This window comes from Ambystoma mexicanum, chromosome 1q (assembly GCF_040938575.1).
Source record: "Ambystoma mexicanum isolate Mex_15411 chromosome 1q, UKY_AmexF1_1, whole genome shotgun sequence".
Classification (NCBI taxonomy): domain Eukaryota; kingdom Metazoa; phylum Chordata; class Amphibia; order Caudata; family Ambystomatidae; genus Ambystoma; species Ambystoma mexicanum.
Window position 1 is genome coordinate 591,898,115 of NC_090922.1, and position 18,930 is coordinate 591,917,044.

An 18,930-nucleotide genomic window follows, 5' to 3' on the forward strand; every position below is an offset into this window, starting at 1 on the left:
CGCCGTCCTTTGCCCGCTGGCAGCCCAGGAGGCCCAGCACCCGTGCAAGACAGGGTGAGGGCGGAAAATGACCCCTGTGTCCTGAGAAAGGAGAGAGCGGGCTGCTTCTTCAACATCCTGGGGGAGGAGCCCCATCTCTGGGGCCCAAAAGAAAATCTCACGCCTGCCTCCCAGAAGCCCTAGACCTTATGTAAACGAGGGGAGTCCTCAGGCAAAGGCAGACTCTGCCTGCCTTTTGGCCAATGTCACATGGCCTGCGGTCTGGAGAAATTTGCATACCCACAATCCCCTGCCAGGTTTCATGACTTTGGATGGGATTGCTTGCAAATAAAGTCATTCTGCCACGGGTTCGGAGCCCGATAGCATTCTCCATTCGCTTCATCTCAAAAAGCGTCATCGTGTGCACTGCTTCACTAAGTCACCCTGAGCTAGTGAGGTGTTGCATTTTTTGCGGCCGCAGTCGGGGCCACTAGAGCGCATACTCTGGTTTCTCTTCAAACCGAATAAATCTTTCGCCTTTTACTAAAGATTTCCGTGGAGAGGAACATTAAAGAGTTTCACTCAATTTTTTGAAGCCCTGCCAAGTGCAGGGTTACCTATGCTGGTTAAAAAGAAACAGAGCAAATGAAAGCGCAAAGCCTGCTTTTCAGCTGTTGGCTTGCACCCCCCAGCTGTCAGTCAGCCTTTGCAGGGGTCCTCGCAGCACAGCCAGGCTGATGCCTTGCAGTGGTAGCCAGAGGGGGGAGCCTTTAGCTAATGCTTGCTGCTGTCGCCACCTGCTGGTGAGCCAGCAGAGGCTGGCTGCAAGCTAGCATCCAGGAGGATATGGCCCCAGTGGGCAGGGGTTTGGGCCCGGGCCCCGATCGGCTGACGAACGCCTGACAAACGCCGTTCTTTGCCCGCTGGCAGCCCAGGAGGCCCAGCACCCGTGCAAGACAGGGTGAGGGCGGAAAATGACCCCTGTGTCCTGAGAAAGGAGAGAGCGGGCTGCTTCTTCAACATCCTGGGGGAGGAGCCCCATCTCTGGGGCCCAAAAGAAAATCTCACGCCTGCCTCCCAGAAGCCCTAGACCTTATGTAAACGAGGGGAGTCCTCAGGCAAAGGCAGACTCTGCCTGCCTTTTGGCCAATGTCACATGGCCTGCGGTCTGGAGAAATTTGCATACCCACAATCCCCTGCCAGGTTTCATGACTTTGGATGGGATTGCTTGCAAATAAAGTCATTCTGCCACGGGTTCGGAGCCCGATAGCATTCTCCATTCGCTTCATCTCAAAAAGCGTCATCGTGTGCACTGCTTCACTAAGTCACCCTGAGCTAGTGAGGTGTTGCATTTTTTGCGGCCGCAGTCGGGGCCACCAGAGCGCATACTCTGGTTTCTCTTCAAACCGAATAAATCTTTCGCCTTTTACTAAAGATTTCCGTGGAGAGGAACATTAAAGAGTTTCACTCAATTTTTTGAAGCCCTGCCAAGTGCAGGGTTACCTATGCTGGTTAAAAAAAAAAAGAAACAGAGCAAATGAAAGCGCAAAGCCTGCTTTTCAGCTGTTGGCTTGCACCCCCCAGCTGTCAGTCAGCCTTTGCAGGGGTCCTCGCAGCACAGCCAGGCTGATGCCTTGCAGTGGTAGCCAGAGGGGGGAGCCTTTAGCTAATGCTTGCTGCTGTCGCCACCTGCTGGTGAGCCAGCAGAGGCTGGCTCCAAGCTAGCATCCAGGAGGATATGGCCCCAGTGGGCAGGGGTTTGGGCCCGGGCCCCGATCGGCTGACGAACGCCTGACAAACGCCGTTCTTTGCCCGCTGGCAGCCCAGGAGGCCCAGCACCCGTGCAAGACAGGGTGAGGGCGGAAAATGACCCCTGTGTCCTGAGAAAGGAGAGAGCGGGCTGCTTTTTCAACATCCTGGGGGAGGAGCCCCATCTCTGGGGCCCAAAAGAAAATCTCACGCCTGCCTCCCAGAAGCCCTAGACCTTATGTAAACGAGGGGAGTCCTCAGGCAAAGGCAGACTCTGCCTGCCTTTTGGCCAATGTCACATGGCCTGCGGTCTGGAGAAATTTGCATACCCACAATCCCCTGCCAGGTTTCATGACTTTGGATGGGATTGCTTGCAAATAAAGTCATTCTGCCACGGGTTCGGAGCCCGATAGCATTCTCCATTCGCTTCATCTCAAAAAGCGTCATCGTGTGCACTGCTTCACTAAGTCACCCTGAGCTAGTGAGGTGTTGCATTTTTTGCGGCCGCAGTCGGGGCCACTAGAGCGCATACTCTGGTTTCTCTTCAAACCGAATAAATCTTTCGCCTTTTACTAAAGATTTCCGTGGAGAGGAACATTAAAGAGTTTCACTCAATTTTTTGAAGCCCTGCCAAGTGCAGGGTTACCTATGCTGGTTAAAAAAAAAAAGAAACAGAGCAAATGAAAGCGCAAAGCCTGCTTTTCAGCTGTTGGCTTGCACCCCCCAGCTGTCAGTCAGCCTTTGCAGGGGTCCTCGCAGCACAGCCAGGCTGATGCTTTGCAGTGGTAGCCAGAGGGGGGAGCCTTTAGCTAATGCTTGCTGCTGTCGCCACCTGCTGGTGAGCCAGCAGAGGCTGGCTCCAAGCTAGCATCCAGGAGGATATGGCCCCAGTGGGCAGGGGTTTGGGCCCGGCCCCGATCGGCTGACGAACGCCTGACAAACGCCGTTCTTTGCCCGCTGGCAGCCCAGGAGGCCCAGCACCCGTGCAAGACAGGGTGAGGGCGGAAAATGATCCCTGTGTCCTGAGAAAGGAGAGAGCGGGCTGCTTCTTCAACATCCTGGGGGAGGAGCCCCATCTCTGGGGCCCAAAAGAAAATCTCACGCCTGCCTCCCAGAAGCCCTAGACCTTATGTAAACGAGGGGAGTCCTCAGGCAAAGGCAGACTCTGCCTGCCTTTTGGCCAATGTCACATGGCCTGCGGTCTGGAGAAATTTGCATACCCACAATCCCCTGCCAGGTTTCATGACTTTGGATGGGATTGCTTGCAAATAAAGTCATTCTGCCACGGGTTCGGAGCCCGATAGCATTCTCCATTCGCTTCATCTCAAAAAGCGTCATCGTGTGCACTGCTTCACTAAGTCACCCTGAGCTAGTGAGGTGTTGCATTTTTTGCGGCCGCAGTCGGGGCCACTAGAGCGCATACTCTGGTTTCTCTTCAAACCGAATAAATCTTTCGCCTTTTACTAAAGATTTCCGTGGAGAGGAACATTAAAGAGTTTCACTCAATTTTTTGAAGCCCTGCCAAGTGCAGGGTTACCTATGCTGGTTAAAAAGAAACAGAGCAAATGAAAGCGCAAAGCCTGCTTTTCAGCTGTTGGCTTGCACCCCCCAGCTGTCAGTCAGCCTTTGCAGGGGTCCTCGCAGCACAGCCAGGCTGATGCCTTGCAGTGGTAGCCAGAGGGGGGAGCCTTTAGCTAATGCTTGCCGCTGTCGCCACCTGCTGGTGAGCCAGCAGAGGCTGGCTCCAAGCTAGCATCCAGGAGGATATGGCCCCAGTGGGCAGGGGTTTGGGCCCGGGCCCCGATCGGCTGACGAACGCCTGACAAACGCCGTCCTTTGCCCGCTGGCAGCCCAGGAGGCCCAGCACCCGTGCAAGACAGGGTGAGGGCGGAAAATGACCCCTGTGTCCTGAGAAAGGAGAGAGCGGGCTGCTTCTTCAACATCCTGGGGGAGGAGCCCCATCTCTGGGGCCCAAAAGAAAATCTCACGCCTGCCTCCCAGAAGCCCTAGACCTTATGTAAACGAGGGGAGTCCTCAGGCAAAGGCAGACTCTGCCTGCCTTTTGGCCAATGTCACATGGCCTGCGGTCTGGAGAAATTTGCATACCCACAATCCCCTGCCAGGTTTCATGACTTTGGATGGGATTGCTTGCAAATAAAGTCATTCTGCCACGGGTTCGGAGCCCGATAGCATTCTCCATTCGCTTCATCTCAAAAAGCGTCATCGTGTGCACTGCTTCACTAAGTCACCCTGAGCTAGTGAGGTGTTGCATTTTTTGCGGCCGCAGTCGGGGCCACTAGAGCGCATACTCTGGTTTCTCTTCAAACCGAATAAATCTTTCGCCTTTTACTAAAGATTTCCGTGGAGAGGAACATTAAAGAGTTTCACTCCATTTTTTGAAGCCCTGCCAAGTGCAGGGTTACCTATGCTGGTTAAAAAGAAACAGAGCAAATGAAAGCGCAAAGCCTGCTTTTCAGCTGTTGGCTTGCACCCCCCAGCTGTCAGTCAGCCTTTGCAGGGGTCCTCGCAGCACAGCCAGGCTGATGCCTTGCAGTGGTAGCCAGAGGGGGGAGCCTTTAGCTAATGCTTGCTGCTGTCGCCACCTGCTGGTGAGCCAGCAGAGGCTGGCTGCAAGCTAGCATCCAGGAGGATATGGCCCCAGTGGGCAGGGGTTTGGGCCCGGGCCCCGATCGGCTGACGAACGCCTGACAAACGCCGTTCTTTGCCCGCTGGCAGCCCAGGAGGCCCAGCACCCGTGCAAGACAGGGTGAGGGCGGAAAATGACCCCTGTGTCCTGAGAAAGGAGAGAGCGGGCTGCTTCTTCAACATCCTGGGGGAGGAGCCCCATCTCTGGGGCCCAAAAGAAAATCTCACGCCTGCCTCCCAGAAGCCCTAGACCTTATGTAAACGAGGGGAGTCCTCAGGCAAAGGCAGACTCTGCCTGCCTTTTGGCCAATGTCACATGGCCTGCGGTCTGGAGAAATTTGCATACCCACAATCCCCTGCCAGGTTTCATGACTTTGGATGGGATTGCTTGCAAATAAAGTCATTCTGCCACGGGTTCGGAGCCCGATAGCATTCTCCATTCGCTTCATCTCAAAAAGCGTCATCGTGTGCACTGCTTCACTAAGTCACCCTGAGCTAGTGAGGTGTTGCATTTTTTGCGGCCGCAGTCGGGGCCACCAGAGCGCATACTCTGGTTTCTCTTCAAACCGAATAAATCTTTCGCCTTTTACTAAAGATTTCCGTGGAGAGGAACATTAAAGAGTTTCACTCAATTTTTTGAAGCCCTGCCAAGTGCAGGGTTACCTATGCTGGTTAAAAAAAAAAAGAAACAGAGCAAATGAAAGCGCAAAGCCTGCTTTTCAGCTGTTGGCTTGCACCCCCCAGCTGTCAGTCAGCCTTTGCAGGGGTCCTCGCAGCACAGCCAGGCTGATGCCTTGCAGTGGTAGCCAGAGGGGGGAGCCTTTAGCTAATGCTTGCTGCTGTCGCCACCTGCTGGTGAGCCAGCAGAGGCTGGCTCCAAGCTAGCATCCAGGAGGATATGGCCCCAGTGGGCAGGGGTTTGGGCCCGGGCCCCGATCGGCTGACGAACGCCTGACAAACGCCGTTCTTTGCCCGCTGGCAGCCCAGGAGGCCCAGCACCCGTGCAAGACAGGGTGAGGGCGGAAAATGACCCCTGTGTCCTGAGAAAGGAGAGAGCGGGCTGCTTTTTCAACATCCTGGGGGAGGAGCCCCATCTCTGGGGCCCAAAAGAAAATCTCACGCCTGCCTCCCAGAAGCCCTAGACCTTATGTAAACGAGGGGAGTCCTCAGGCAAAGGCAGACTCTGCCTGCCTTTTGGCCAATGTCACATGGCCTGCGGTCTGGAGAAATTTGCATACCCACAATCCCCTGCCAGGTTTCATGACTTTGGATGGGATTGCTTGCAAATAAAGTCATTCTGCCACGGGTTCGGAGCCCGATAGCATTCTCCATTCGCTTCATCTCAAAAAGCGTCATCGTGTGCACTGCTTCACTAAGTCACCCTGAGCTAGTGAGGTGTTGCATTTTTTGCGGCCGCAGTCGGGGCCACTAGAGCGCATACTCTGGTTTCTCTTCAAACCGAATAAATCTTTCGCCTTTTACTAAAGATTTCCGTGGAGAGGAACATTAAAGAGTTTCACTCAATTTTTTGAAGCCCTGCCAAGTGCAGGGTTACCTATGCTGGTTAAAAAAAAAAAGAAACAGAGCAAATGAAAGCGCAAAGCCTGCTTTTCAGCTGTTGGCTTGCACCCCCCAGCTGTCAGTCAGCCTTTGCAGGGGTCCTCGCAGCACAGCCAGGCTGATGCTTTGCAGTGGTAGCCAGAGGGGGGAGCCTTTAGCTAATGCTTGCTGCTGTCGCCACCTGCTGGTGAGCCAGCAGAGGCTGGCTCCAAGCTAGCATCCAGGAGGATATGGCCCCAGTGGGCAGGGGTTTGGGCCCGGGCCCCGATCGGCTGACGAACGCCTGACAAACGCCGTTCTTTGCCCGCTGGCAGCCCAGGAGGCCCAGCACCCGTGCAAGACAGGGTGAGGGCGGAAAATGATCCCTGTGTCCTGAGAAAGGAGAGAGCGGGCTGCTTCTTCAACATCCTGGGGGAGGAGCCCCATCTCTGGGGCCCAAAAGAAAATCTCACGCCTGCCTCCCAGAAGCCCTAGACCTTATGTAAACGAGGGGAGTCCTCAGGCAAAGGCAGACTCTGCCTGCCTTTTGGCCAATGTCACATGGCCTGCGGTCTGGAGAAATTTGCATACCCACAATCCCCTGCCAGGTTTCATGACTTTGGATGGGATTGCTTGCAAATAAAGTCATTCTGCCACGGGTTCGGAGCCCGATAGCATTCTCCATTCGCTTCATCTCAAAAAGCGTCATCGTGTGCACTGCTTCACTAAGTCACCCTGAGCTAGTGAGGTGTTGCATTTTTTGCGGCCGCAGTCGGGGCCACCAGAGCGCATACTCTGGTTTCTCTTCAAACCGAATAAATCTTTCGCCTTTTACTAAAGATTTCCGTGGAGAGGAACATTAAAGAGTTTCACTCAATTTTTTGAAGCCCTGCCAAGTGCAGGGTTACCTATGCTGGTTAAAAAAAAAAAGAAACAGAGCAAATGAAAGCGCAAAGCCTGCTTTTCAGCTGTTGGCTTGCACCCCCCAGCTGTCAGTCAGCCTTTGCAGGGGTCCTCGCAGCACAGCCAGGCTGATGCCTTGCAGTGGTAGCCAGAGGGGGGAGCCTTTAGCTAATGCTTGCTGCTGTCGCCACCTGCTGGTGAGCCAGCAGAGGCTGGCTCCAAGCTAGCATCCAGGAGGATATGGCCCCAGTGGGCAGGGGTTTGGGCCCGGGCCCCGATCGGCTGACGAACGCCTGACAAACGCCGTTCTTTGCCCGCTGGCAGCCCAGGAGGCCCAGCACCCGTGCAAGACAGGGTGAGGGCGGAAAATGACCCCTGTGTCCTGAGAAAGGAGAGAGCGGGCTGCTTTTTCAACATCCTGGGGGAGGAGCCCCATCTCTGGGGCCCAAAAGAAAATCTCACGCCTGCCTCCCAGAAGCCCTAGACCTTATGTAAACGAGGGGAGTCCTCAGGCAAAGGCAGACTCTGCCTGCCTTTTGGCCAATGTCACATGGCCTGCGGTCTGGAGAAATTTGCATACCCACAATCCCCTGCCAGGTTTCATGACTTTGGATGGGATTGCTTGCAAATAAAGTCATTCTGCCACGGGTTCGGAGCCCGATAGCATTCTCCATTCGCTTCATCTCAAAAAGCGTCATCGTGTGCACTGCTTCACTAAGTCACCCTGAGCTAGTGAGGTGTTGCATTTTTTGCGGCCGCAGTCGGGGCCACTAGAGCGCATACTCTGGTTTCTCTTCAAACCGAATAAATCTTTCGCCTTTTACTAAAGATTTCCGTGGAGAGGAACATTAAAGAGTTTCACTCAATTTTTTGAAGCCCTGCCAAGTGCAGGGTTACCTATGCTGGTTAAAAAAAAAAAGAAACAGAGCAAATGAAAGCGCAAAGCCTGCTTTTCAGCTGTTGGCTTGCACCCCCCAGCTGTCAGTCAGCCTTTGCAGGGGTCCTCGCAGCACAGCCAGGCTGATGCTTTGCAGTGGTAGCCAGAGGGGGGAGCCTTTAGCTAATGCTTGCTGCTGTCGCCACCTGCTGGTGAGCCAGCAGAGGCTGGCTCCAAGCTAGCATCCAGGAGGATATGGCCCCAGTGGGCAGGGGTTTGGGCCCGGGCCCCGATCGGCTGACGAACGCCTGACAAACGCCGTTCTTTGCCCGCTGGCAGCCCAGGAGGCCCAGCACCCGTGCAAGACAGGGTGAGGGCGGAAAATGATCCCTGTGTCCTGAGAAAGGAGAGAGCGGGCTGCTTCTTCAACATCCTGGGGGAGGAGCCCCATCTCTGGGGCCCAAAAGAAAATCTCACGCCTGCCTCCCAGAAGCCCTAGACCTTATGTAAACGAGGGGAGTCCTCAGGCAAAGGCAGACTCTGCCTGCCTTTTGGCCAATGTCACATGGCCTGCGGTCTGGAGAAATTTGCATACCCACAATCCCCTGCCAGGTTTCATGACTTTGGATGGGATTGCTTGCAAATAAAGTCATTCTGCCACGGGTTCGGAGCCCGATAGCATTCTCCATTCGCTTCATCTCAAAAAGCGTCATCGTGTGCACTGCTTCACTAAGTCACCCTGAGCTAGTGAGGTGTTGCATTTTTTGCGGCCGCAGTCGGGGCCACTAGAGCGCATACTCTGGTTTCTCTTCAAACCGAATAAATCTTTCGCCTTTTACTAAAGATTTCCGTGGAGAGGAACATTAAAGAGCTTCACTCAATTTTTTGAAGCCCTGCCAAGTGCAGGGTTACCTATGCTGGTTAAAAAGAAACAGAGCAAATGAAAGCGCAAAGCCTGCTTTTCAGCTGTTGGCTTGCACCCCCCAGCTGTCAGTCAGCCTTTGCAGGGGTCCTCGCAGCACAGCCAGGCTGATGCCTTGCAGTGGTAGCCAGAGGGGGGAGCCTTTAGCTAATGCTTGCCGCTGTCGCCACCTGCTGGTGAGCCAGCAGAGGCTGGCTCCAAGCTAGCATCCAGGAGGATATGGCCCCAGTGGGCAGGGGTTTGGGCCCGGGCCCCGATCGGCTGACGAACGCCTGACAAACGCCGTCCTTTGCCCGCTGGCAGCCCAGGAGGCCCAGCACCCGTGCAAGACAGGGTGAGGGCGGAAAATGACCCCTGTGTCCTGAGAAAGGAGAGAGCGGGCTGCTTCTTCAACATCCTGGGGGAGGAGCCCCATCTCTGGGGCCCAAAAGAAAATCTCACGCCTGCCTCCCAGAAGCCCTAGACCTTATGTAAACGAGGGGAGTCCTCAGGCAAAGGCAGACTCTGCCTGCCTTTTGGCCAATGTCACATGGCCTGCGGTCTGGAGAAATTTGCATACCCACAATCCCCTGCCAGGTTTCATGACTTTGGATGGGATTGCTTGCAAATAAAGTCATTCTGCCACGGGTTCGGAGCCCGATAGCATTCTCCATTCGCTTCATCTCAAAAAGCGTCATCGTGTGCACTGCTTCACTAAGTCACCCTGAGCTAGTGAGGTGTTGCATTTTTTGCGGCCGCAGTCGGGGCCACTAGAGCGCATACTCTGGTTTCTCTTCAAACCGAATAAATCTTTCGCCTTTTACTAAAGATTTCCGTGGAGAGGAACATTAAAGAGTTTCACTCAATTTTTTGAAGCCCTGCCAAGTGCAGGGTTACCTATGCTGGTTAAAAAGAAACAGAGCAAATGAAAGCGCAAAGCCTGCTTTTCAGCTGTTGGCTTGCACCCCCCAGCTGTCAGTCAGCCTTTGCAGGGGTCCTCGCAGCACAGCCAGGCTGATGCCTTGCAGTGGTAGCCAGAGGGGGGAGCCTTTAGCTAATGCTTGCTGCTGTCGCCACCTGCTGGTGAGCCAGCAGAGGCTGGCTGCAAGCTAGCATCCAGGAGGATATGGCCCCAGTGGGCAGGGGTTTGGGCCCGGGCCCCGATCGGCTGACGAACGCCTGACAAACGCCGTTCTTTGCCCGCTGGCAGCCCAGGAGGCCCAGCACCCGTGCAAGACAGGGTGAGGGCGGAAAATGACCCCTGTGTCCTGAGAAAGGAGAGAGCGGGCTGCTTCTTCAACATCCTGGGGGAGGAGCCCCATCTCTGGGGCCCAAAAGAAAATCTCACGCCTGCCTCCCAGAAGCCCTAGACCTTATGTAAACGAGGGGAGTCCTCAGGCAAAGGCAGACTCTGCCTGCCTTTTGGCCAATGTCACATGGCCTGCGGTCTGGAGAAATTTGCATACCCACAATCCCCTGCCAGGTTTCATGACTTTGGATGGGATTGCTTGCAAATAAAGTCATTCTGCCACGGGTTCGGAGCCCGATAGCATTCTCCATTCGCTTCATCTCAAAAAGCGTCATCGTGTGCACTGCTTCACTAAGTCACCCTGAGCTAGTGAGGTGTTGCATTTTTTGCGGCCGCAGTCGGGGCCACCAGAGCGCATACTCTGGTTTCTCTTCAAACCGAATAAATCTTTCGCCTTTTACTAAAGATTTCCGTGGAGAGGAACATTAAAGAGTTTCACTCAATTTTTTGAAGCCCTGCCAAGTGCAGGGTTACCTATGCTGGTTAAAAAAAAAAAGAAACAGAGCAAATGAAAGCGCAAAGCCTGCTTTTCAGCTGTTGGCTTGCACCCCCCAGCTGTCAGTCAGCCTTTGCAGGGGTCCTCGCAGCACAGCCAGGCTGATGCCTTGCAGTGGTAGCCAGAGGGGGGAGCCTTTAGCTAATGCTTGCTGCTGTCGCCACCTGCTGGTGAGCCAGCAGAGGCTGGCTCCAAGCTAGCATCCAGGAGGATATGGCCCCAGTGGGCAGGGGTTTGGGCCCGGGCCCCGATCGGCTGACGAACGCCTGACAAACGCCGTTCTTTGCCCGCTGGCAGCCCAGGAGGCCCAGCACCCGTGCAAGACAGGGTGAGGGCGGAAAATGACCCCTGTGTCCTGAGAAAGGAGAGAGCGGGCTGCTTTTTCAACATCCTGGGGGAGGAGCCCCATCTCTGGGGCCCAAAAGAAAATCTCACGCCTGCCTCCCAGAAGCCCTAGACCTTATGTAAACGAGGGGAGTCCTCAGGCAAAGGCAGACTCTGCCTGCCTTTTGGCCAATGTCACATGGCCTGCGGTCTGGAGAAATTTGCATACCCACAATCCCCTGCCAGGTTTCATGACTTTGGATGGGATTGCTTGCAAATAAAGTCATTCTGCCACGGGTTCGGAGCCCGATAGCATTCTCCATTCGCTTCATCTCAAAAAGCGTCATCGTGTGCACTGCTTCACTAAGTCACCCTGAGCTAGTGAGGTGTTGCATTTTTTGCGGCCGCAGTCGGGGCCACTAGAGCGCATACTCTGGTTTCTCTTCAAACCGAATAAATCTTTCGCCTTTTACTAAAGATTTCCGTGGAGAGGAACATTAAAGAGTTTCACTCAATTTTTTGAAGCCCTGCCAAGTGCAGGGTTACCTATGCTGGTTAAAAAAAAAAAGAAACAGAGCAAATGAAAGCGCAAAGCCTGCTTTTCAGCTGTTGGCTTGCACCCCCCAGCTGTCAGTCAGCCTTTGCAGGGGTCCTCGCAGCACAGCCAGGCTGATGCTTTGCAGTGGTAGCCAGAGGGGGGAGCCTTTAGCTAATGCTTGCTGCTGTCGCCACCTGCTGGTGAGCCAGCAGAGGCTGGCTCCAAGCTAGCATCCAGGAGGATATGGCCCCAGTGGGCAGGGGTTTGGGCCCGGGCCCCGATCGGCTGACGAACGCCTGACAAACGCCGTTCTTTGCCCGCTGGCAGCCCAGGAGGCCCAGCACCCGTGCAAGACAGGGTGAGGGCGGAAAATGATCCCTGTGTCCTGAGAAAGGAGAGAGCGGGCTGCTTCTTCAACATCCTGGGGGAGGAGCCCCATCTCTGGGGCCCAAAAGAAAATCTCACGCCTGCCTCCCAGAAGCCCTAGACCTTATGTAAACGAGGGGAGTCCTCAGGCAAAGGCAGACTCTGCCTGCCTTTTGGCCAATGTCACATGGCCTGCGGTCTGGAGAAATTTGCATACCCACAATCCCCTGCCAGGTTTCATGACTTTGGATGGGATTGCTTGCAAATAAAGTCATTCTGCCACGGGTTCGGAGCCCGATAGCATTCTCCATTCGCTTCATCTCAAAAAGCGTCATCGTGTGCACTGCTTCACTAAGTCACCCTGAGCTAGTGAGGTGTTGCATTTTTTGCGGCCGCAGTCGGGGCCACTAGAGCGCATACTCTGGTTTCTCTTCAAACCGAATAAATCTTTCGCCTTTTACTAAAGATTTCCGTGGAGAGGAACATTAAAGAGTTTCACTCAATTTTTTGAAGCCCTGCCAAGTGCAGGGTTACCTATGCTGGTTAAAAAGAAACAGAGCAAATGAAAGCGCAAAGCCTGCTTTTCAGCTGTTGGCTTGCACCCCCCAGCTGTCAGTCAGCCTTTGCAGGGGTCCTCGCAGCACAGCCAGGCTGATGCCTTGCAGTGGTAGCCAGAGGGGGGAGCCTTTAGCTAATGCTTGCCGCTGTCGCCACCTGCTGGTGAGCCAGCAGAGGCTGGCTCCAAGCTAGCATCCAGGAGGATATGGCCCCAGTGGGCAGGGGTTTGGGCCCGGGCCCCGATCGGCTGACGAACGCCTGACAAACGCCGTCCTTTGCCCGCTGGCAGCCCAGGAGGCCCAGCACCCGTGCAAGACAGGGTGAGGGCGGAAAATGACCCCTGTGTCCTGAGAAAGGAGAGAGCGGGCTGCTTCTTCAACATCCTGGGGGAGGAGCCCCATCTCTGGGGCCCAAAAGAAAATCTCACGCCTGCCTCCCAGAAGCCCTAGACCTTATGTAAACGAGGGGAGTCCTCAGGCAAAGGCAGACTCTGCCTGCCTTTTGGCCAATGTCACATGGCCTGCGGTCTGGAGAAATTTGCATACCCACAATCCCCTGCCAGGTTTCATGACTTTGGATGGGATTGCTTGCAAATAAAGTCATTCTGCCACGGGTTCGGAGCCCGATAGCATTCTCCATTCGCTTCATCTCAAAAAGCGTCATCGTGTGCACTGCTTCACTAAGTCACCCTGAGCTAGTGAGGTGTTGCATTTTTTGCGGCCGCAGTCGGGGCCACTAGAGCGCATACTCTGGTTTCTCTTCAAACCGAATAAATCTTTCGCCTTTTACTAAAGATTTCCGTGGAGAGGAACATTAAAGAGTTTCACTCCATTTTTTGAAGCCCTGCCAAGTGCAGGGTTACCTATGCTGGTTAAAAAGAAACAGAGCAAATGAAAGCGCAAAGCCTGCTTTTCAGCTGTTGGCTTGCACCCCCCAGCTGTCAGTCAGCCTTTGCAGGGGTCCTCGCAGCACAGCCAGGCTGATGCCTTGCAGTGGTAGCCAGAGGGGGGAGCCTTTAGCTAATGCTTGCTGCTGTCGCCACCTGCTGGTGAGCCAGCAGAGGCTGGCTGCAAGCTAGCATCCAGGAGGATATGGCCCCAGTGGGCAGGGGTTTGGGCCCGGGCCCCGATCGGCTGACGAACGCCTGACAAACGCCGTTCTTTGCCCGCTGGCAGCCCAGGAGGCCCAGCACCCGTGCAAGACAGGGTGAGGGCGGAAAATGACCCCTGTGTCCTGAGAAAGGAGAGAGCGGGCTGCTTCTTCAACATCCTGGGGGAGGAGCCCCATCTCTGGGGCCCAAAAGAAAATCTCACGCCTGCCTCCCAGAAGCCCTAGACCTTATGTAAACGAGGGGAGTCCTCAGGCAAAGGCAGACTCTGCCTGCCTTTTGGCCAATGTCACATGGCCTGCGGTCTGGAGAAATTTGCATACCCACAATCCCCTGCCAGGTTTCATGACTTTGGATGGGATTGCTTGCAAATAAAGTCATTCTGCCACGGGTTCGGAGCCCGATAGCATTCTCCATTCGCTTCATCTCAAAAAGCGTCATCGTGTGCACTGCTTCACTAAGTCACCCTGAGCTAGTGAGGTGTTGCATTTTTTGCGGCCGCAGTCGGGGCCACCAGAGCGCATACTCTGGTTTCTCTTCAAACCGAATAAATCTTTCGCCTTTTACTAAAGATTTCCGTGGAGAGGAACATTAAAGAGTTTCACTCAATTTTTTGAAGCCCTGCCAAGTGCAGGGTTACCTATGCTGGTTAAAAAAAAAAAGAAACAGAGCAAATGAAAGCGCAAAGCCTGCTTTTCAGCTGTTGGCTTGCACCCCCCAGCTGTCAGTCAGCCTTTGCAGGGGTCCTCGCAGCACAGCCAGGCTGATGCCTTGCAGTGGTAGCCAGAGGGGGGAGCCTTTAGCTAATGCTTGCTGCTGTCGCCACCTGCTGGTGAGCCAGCAGAGGCTGGCTCCAAGCTAGCATCCAGGAGGATATGGCCCCAGTGGGCAGGGGTTTGGGCCCGGGCCCCGATCGGCTGACGAACGCCTGACAAACGCCGTTCTTTGCCCGCTGGCAGCCCAGGAGGCCCAGCACCCGTGCAAGACAGGGTGAGGGCGGAAAATGACCCCTGTGTCCTGAGAAAGGAGAGAGCGGGCTGCTTTTTCAACATCCTGGGGGAGGAGCCCCATCTCTGGGGCCCAAAAGAAAATCTCACGCCTGCCTCCCAGAAGCCCTAGACCTTATGTAAACGAGGGGAGTCCTCAGGCAAAGGCAGACTCTGCCTGCCTTTTGGCCAATGTCACATGGCCTGCGGTCTGGAGAAATTTGCATACCCACAATCCCCTGCCAGGTTTCATGACTTTGGATGGGATTGCTTGCAAATAAAGTCATTCTGCCACGGGTTCGGAGCCCGATAGCATTCTCCATTCGCTTCATCTCAAAAAGCGTCATCGTGTGCACTGCTTCACTAAGTCACCCTGAGCTAGTGAGGTGTTGCATTTTTTGCGGCCGCAGTCGGGGCCACTAGAGCGCATACTCTGGTTTCTCTTCAAACCGAATAAATCTTTCGCCTTTTACTAAAGATTTCCGTGGAGAGGAACATTAAAGAGTTTCACTCAATTTTTTGAAGCCCTGCCAAGTGCAGGGTTACCTATGCTGGTTAAAAAAAAAAAGAAACAGAGCAAATGAAAGCGCAAAGCCTGCTTTTCAGCTGTTGGCTTGCACCCCCCAGCTGTCAGTCAGCCTTTGCAGGGGTCCTCGCAGCACAGCCAGGCTGATGCTTTGCAGTGGTAGCCAGAGGGGGGAGCCTTTAGCTAATGCTTGCTGCTGTCGCCACCTGCTGGTGAGCCAGCAGAGGCTGGCTCCAAGCTAGCATCCAGGAGGATATGGCCCCAGTGGGCAGGGGTTTGGGCCCGGGCCCCGATCGGCTGACGAACGCCTGACAAACGCCGTTCTTTGCCCGCTGGCAGCCCAGGAGGCCCAGCACCCGTGCAAGACAGGGTGAGGGCGGAAAATGATCCCTGTGTCCTGAGAAAGGAGAGAGCGGGCTGCTTCTTCAACATCCTGGGGGAGGAGCCCCATCTCTGGGGCCCAAAAGAAAATCTCACGCCTGCCTCCCAGAAGCCCTAGACCTTATGTAAACGAGGGGAGTCCTCAGGCAAAGGCAGACTCTGCCTGCCTTTTGGCCAATGTCACATGGCCTGCGGTCTGGAGAAATTTGCATACCCACAATCCCCTGCCAGGTTTCATGACTTTGGATGGGATTGCTTGCAAATAAAGTCATTCTGCCACGGGTTCGGAGCCCGATAGCATTCTCCATTCGCTTCATCTCAAAAAGCGTCATCGTGTGCACTGCTTCACTAAGTCACCCTGAGCTAGTGAGGTGTTGCATTTTTTGCGGCCGCAGTCGGGGCCACTAGAGCGCATACTCTGGTTTCTCTTCAAACCGAATAAATCTTTCGCCTTTTACTAAAGATTTCCGTGGAGAGGAACATTAAAGAGTTTCACTCAATTTTTTGAAGCCCTGCCAAGTGCAGGGTTACCTATGCTGGTTAAAAAAAAAAAGAAACAGAGCAAATAAAAGCGCAAAGCCTGCTTTTCAGCTGTTGGCTTGCACCCCCCAGCTGTCAGTCAGCCTTTGCAGGGGTCCTCGCAGCACAGCCAGGCTGATGCCTTGCAGTGGTAGCCAGAGGGGGGAGCCTTTAGCTAATGCTTGCTGCTGTTGCCACCTGCTGGTGAGCCAGCAGAGGCTGGCTCCAAGCTAGCATCCAGGAGGATATGGCCCCAGTGGGCAGGGGTTTGGGCCCGGGCCCCGATCGGCTGACGAACGCCTGACAAACGCCGTCCTTTGCCCGGCGGGCTTTGCCCTGGCGGGCAAAAGAACCTGGCAGCCCAGGAGGCCCAGCACCCGTGCAAGACAGGGTGAGGGCGGAAAATGACCCCTGTGTCCTGAGAAAGGAGAGAGCGGGCTGCTTTTTCAACATCCTGGGGGAGGAGCCCCATCTCTGGGGCCCAAAAGAAAATCTCACGCCTGCCTCCCAGAAGCCCTAGACCTTATGTAAACGAGGGGAGTCCTCAGGCAAAGGCAGACTCTGCCTGCCTTTTGGCCAATGTCACATGGCCTGCGGTCTGGAGAAATTTGCATACCCACAATCCCCTGCCAGGTTTCATGACTTTGGATGGGATTGCTTGCAAATAAAGTCATTCTGCCACGGGTTCGGAGCCCGATAGCATTCTCCATTCGCTTCATCTCAAAAAGCGTCATCGTGTGCACTGCTTCACTAAGTCACCCTGAGCTAGTGAGGTGTTGCATTTTTTGCGGCCGCAGTCGGGGCCACCAGAGCGCATACTCTGGTTTCTCTTCAAACCGAATAAATCTTTCGCCTTTTACTAAAGATTTCCGTGGAGAGGAACATTAAAGAGTTTCACTCAATTTTTTGAAGCCCTGCCAAGTGCAGGGTTACCTATGCTGGTTAAAAAAAAAAAGAAACAGAGCAAATGAAAGCGCAAAGCCTGCTTTTCAGCTGTTGGCTTGCACCCCCCAGCTGTCAGTCAGCCTTTGCAGGGGTCCTCGCAGCACAGCCAGGCTGATGCCTTGCAGTGGTAGCCAGAGGGGGGAGCCTTTAGCTAATGCTTGCTGCTGTCGCCACCTGCTGGTGAGCCAGCAGAGGCTGGCTCCAAGCTAGCATCCAGGAGGATATGGCCCCAGTGGGCAGGGGTTTGGGCCCGGGCCCCGATCGGCTGACGAACGCCTGACAAACGCCGTTCTTTGCCCGCTGGCAGCCCAGGAGGCCCAGCACCCGTGCAAGACAGGGTGAGGGCGGAAAATGATCCCTGTGTCCTGAGAAAGGAGAGAGCGGGCTGCTTCTTCAACATCCTGGGGGAGGAGCCCCATCTCTGGGGCCCAAAAGAAAATCTCACGCCTGCCTCCCAGAAGCCCTAGACCTTATGTAAACGAGGGGAGTCCTCAGGCAAAGGCAGACTCTGCCTACCTTTTGGCCAATGTCACATGGCCTGCGGTCTGGAGAAATTTGCATACCCACAATCCCCTGCCAGGTTTCATGACTTTGGATGGGATTGCTTGCAAATAAAGTCATTCTGCCACGGGTTCGGAGCCCGATAGCATTCTCCATTCGCTTCATCTCAAAAAGCGTCATCGTGTGCACTGCTTCACTAAGTCACCCTGAGCTAGTGAGGTGTTGCATTTTTTGCGGCCGCAGTCGGGGCCACTAGAGCGCATACTCTGGTTTCTCTTCAAACCGAATAAATCTTTCGCCTTTTACTAAAGATTTCCGTGGAGAGGAACATTAAAGAGTTTCACTCAATTTTTTGAAGCCCTGCCAAGTGCAGGGTTACCTATGCTGGTTAAAAAAAAAAAGAAACAGAGCAAATGAAAGCGCAAAGCCTGCTTTTCAGCTGTTGGCTTGCACCCCCCAGCTGTCAGTCAGCCTTTGCAGGGGTCCTCGCAGCACAGCCAGGCTGATGCCTTGCAGTGGTAGCCAGAGGGGGGAGCCTTTAGCTAATGCTTGCTGCTGTCGCCACCTGCTGGTGAGCCAGCAGAGGCTGGCTGCAAGCTAGCATCCAGGAGGATATGGCCCCAGTGGGCAGGGGTTTGGGCCCGGGCCCCGATCGGCTGACGAACGCCTGACAAACGCCGTTCTTTGCCCGCTGGCAGCCCAGGAGGCCCAGCACCCGTGCAAGACAGGGTGAGGGCGGAAAATGACCCCTGTGTCCTGAGAAAGGAGAGAGCGGGCTGCTTCTTCAACATCCTGGGGGAGGAGCCCCATCTCTGGGGCCCAAAAGAAAATCTCACGCCTGCCTCCCAGAAGCCCTAGACCTTATGTAAACGAGGGGAGTCCTCAGGCAAAGGCAGACTCTGCCTGCCTTTTGGCCAATGTCACATGGCCTGCGGTCTGGAGAAATTTGCATACCCACAATCCCCTGCCAGGTTTCATGACTTTGGATGGGATTGCTTGCAAATAAAGTCATTCTGCCACGGGTTCGGAGCCCGATAGCATTCTCCATTCGCTTCATCTCAAAAAGCGTCATCGTGTGCACTGCTTCACTAAGTCACCCTGAGCTAGTGAGGTGTTGCATTTTTTGCGGCCGCAGTCGGGGCCACCAGAGCGCATACTCTGGTTTCTCTTCAAACCGAATAAATCTTTCGCCTTTTACTAAAGATTTCCGTGGAGAGGAACATTAAAGAGTTTCACTCAATTTTTTGAAGCCCTGCCAAGTGCAGGGTTACCTATGCTGGTTAAAAAAAAAAAGAAACAGAGCAAATGAAAGCGCAAAGCCTGCTTTTCAGCTGTTGGCTTGCACCCCCCAGCTGTCAGTCAGCCTTTGCAGGGGTCCTCGCAGCACAGCCAGGCTGATGCCTTGCAGTGGTAGCCAGAGGGGGGAGCCTTTAGCTAATGCTTGCTGCTGTCGCCACCTGCTGGTGAGCCAGCAGAGGCTGGCTCCAAGCTAGCATCCAGGAGGATATGGCCCCAGTGGGCAGGGGTTTGGGCCCGGGCCCCGATCGGCTGACGAACGCCTGACAAACGCCGTTCTTTGCCCGCTGGCAGCCCAGGAGGCCCAGCACCCGTGCAAGACAGGGTGAGGGCGGAAAATGACCCCTGTGTCCTGAGAAAGGAGAGAGCGGGCTGCTTCTTCAACATCCTGGGGGAGGAGCCCCATCTCTGGGGCCCAAAAGAAAATCTCACGCCTGCCTCCCAGAAGCCCTAGACCTTATGTAAACGAGGGGAGTCCTCAGG

At 54.7% G+C, this 18,930-nt stretch overlaps 21 non-coding genes across 21 annotated transcripts; all 21 read left to right on the top strand.

Annotated features, from left to right (window-relative positions):
* Positions 1-478: 478 nt before the first annotated feature.
* On the top strand, positions 479-594 carry LOC138565646 (U5 spliceosomal RNA). Its single transcript, XR_011301477.1, has one exon. It is a non-coding gene; the product is annotated as a U5 spliceosomal RNA (small nuclear RNA).
* A 770-nt stretch (positions 595-1,364) lies between these two features.
* LOC138565647 (U5 spliceosomal RNA) lies at positions 1,365-1,480 on the top strand. The gene has a single exon (XR_011301478.1). It is a non-coding gene; the product is annotated as a U5 spliceosomal RNA (small nuclear RNA).
* A 776-nt stretch (positions 1,481-2,256) lies between these two features.
* Positions 2,257-2,372, top strand: LOC138565648 (U5 spliceosomal RNA). Its single transcript, XR_011301479.1, has one exon. It is a non-coding gene; the product is annotated as a U5 spliceosomal RNA (small nuclear RNA).
* Positions 2,373-3,147: 775 nt separating this feature from the next.
* Positions 3,148-3,263, top strand: LOC138565649 (U5 spliceosomal RNA). The gene has a single exon (XR_011301480.1). It is a non-coding gene; the product is annotated as a U5 spliceosomal RNA (small nuclear RNA).
* A 770-nt stretch (positions 3,264-4,033) lies between these two features.
* Positions 4,034-4,149, top strand: LOC138564946 (U5 spliceosomal RNA). The gene has a single exon (XR_011300871.1). It is a non-coding gene; the product is annotated as a U5 spliceosomal RNA (small nuclear RNA).
* A 770-nt stretch (positions 4,150-4,919) lies between these two features.
* On the top strand, positions 4,920-5,035 carry LOC138565651 (U5 spliceosomal RNA). The gene has a single exon (XR_011301482.1). It is a non-coding gene; the product is annotated as a U5 spliceosomal RNA (small nuclear RNA).
* A 776-nt stretch (positions 5,036-5,811) lies between these two features.
* Positions 5,812-5,927, top strand: LOC138565652 (U5 spliceosomal RNA). Its single transcript, XR_011301483.1, has one exon. It is a non-coding gene; the product is annotated as a U5 spliceosomal RNA (small nuclear RNA).
* A 776-nt stretch (positions 5,928-6,703) lies between these two features.
* LOC138565653 (U5 spliceosomal RNA) lies at positions 6,704-6,819 on the top strand. The gene has a single exon (XR_011301484.1). It is a non-coding gene; the product is annotated as a U5 spliceosomal RNA (small nuclear RNA).
* Positions 6,820-7,595: 776 nt separating this feature from the next.
* On the top strand, positions 7,596-7,711 carry LOC138565654 (U5 spliceosomal RNA). The gene has a single exon (XR_011301485.1). It is a non-coding gene; the product is annotated as a U5 spliceosomal RNA (small nuclear RNA).
* Positions 7,712-8,487: 776 nt separating this feature from the next.
* LOC138565014 (U5 spliceosomal RNA) lies at positions 8,488-8,603 on the top strand. The gene has a single exon (XR_011300935.1). It is a non-coding gene; the product is annotated as a U5 spliceosomal RNA (small nuclear RNA).
* A 770-nt stretch (positions 8,604-9,373) lies between these two features.
* LOC138565655 (U5 spliceosomal RNA) lies at positions 9,374-9,489 on the top strand. Its single transcript, XR_011301486.1, has one exon. It is a non-coding gene; the product is annotated as a U5 spliceosomal RNA (small nuclear RNA).
* Positions 9,490-10,259: 770 nt separating this feature from the next.
* On the top strand, positions 10,260-10,375 carry LOC138565656 (U5 spliceosomal RNA). The gene has a single exon (XR_011301487.1). It is a non-coding gene; the product is annotated as a U5 spliceosomal RNA (small nuclear RNA).
* Positions 10,376-11,151: 776 nt separating this feature from the next.
* LOC138565657 (U5 spliceosomal RNA) lies at positions 11,152-11,267 on the top strand. Its single transcript, XR_011301488.1, has one exon. It is a non-coding gene; the product is annotated as a U5 spliceosomal RNA (small nuclear RNA).
* A 776-nt stretch (positions 11,268-12,043) lies between these two features.
* On the top strand, positions 12,044-12,159 carry LOC138565658 (U5 spliceosomal RNA). Its single transcript, XR_011301489.1, has one exon. It is a non-coding gene; the product is annotated as a U5 spliceosomal RNA (small nuclear RNA).
* Positions 12,160-12,929: 770 nt separating this feature from the next.
* LOC138564947 (U5 spliceosomal RNA) lies at positions 12,930-13,045 on the top strand. Its single transcript, XR_011300872.1, has one exon. It is a non-coding gene; the product is annotated as a U5 spliceosomal RNA (small nuclear RNA).
* Positions 13,046-13,815: 770 nt separating this feature from the next.
* On the top strand, positions 13,816-13,931 carry LOC138565659 (U5 spliceosomal RNA). The gene has a single exon (XR_011301490.1). It is a non-coding gene; the product is annotated as a U5 spliceosomal RNA (small nuclear RNA).
* Positions 13,932-14,707: 776 nt separating this feature from the next.
* On the top strand, positions 14,708-14,823 carry LOC138565660 (U5 spliceosomal RNA). The gene has a single exon (XR_011301491.1). It is a non-coding gene; the product is annotated as a U5 spliceosomal RNA (small nuclear RNA).
* Positions 14,824-15,599: 776 nt separating this feature from the next.
* Positions 15,600-15,715, top strand: LOC138565662 (U5 spliceosomal RNA). Its single transcript, XR_011301493.1, has one exon. It is a non-coding gene; the product is annotated as a U5 spliceosomal RNA (small nuclear RNA).
* Positions 15,716-16,520: 805 nt separating this feature from the next.
* On the top strand, positions 16,521-16,636 carry LOC138565663 (U5 spliceosomal RNA). Its single transcript, XR_011301494.1, has one exon. It is a non-coding gene; the product is annotated as a U5 spliceosomal RNA (small nuclear RNA).
* Positions 16,637-17,412: 776 nt separating this feature from the next.
* LOC138565664 (U5 spliceosomal RNA) lies at positions 17,413-17,528 on the top strand. The gene has a single exon (XR_011301495.1). It is a non-coding gene; the product is annotated as a U5 spliceosomal RNA (small nuclear RNA).
* Positions 17,529-18,304: 776 nt separating this feature from the next.
* On the top strand, positions 18,305-18,420 carry LOC138565665 (U5 spliceosomal RNA). Its single transcript, XR_011301496.1, has one exon. It is a non-coding gene; the product is annotated as a U5 spliceosomal RNA (small nuclear RNA).
* The last annotated feature ends 510 nt before the right edge of the window (positions 18,421-18,930 follow it).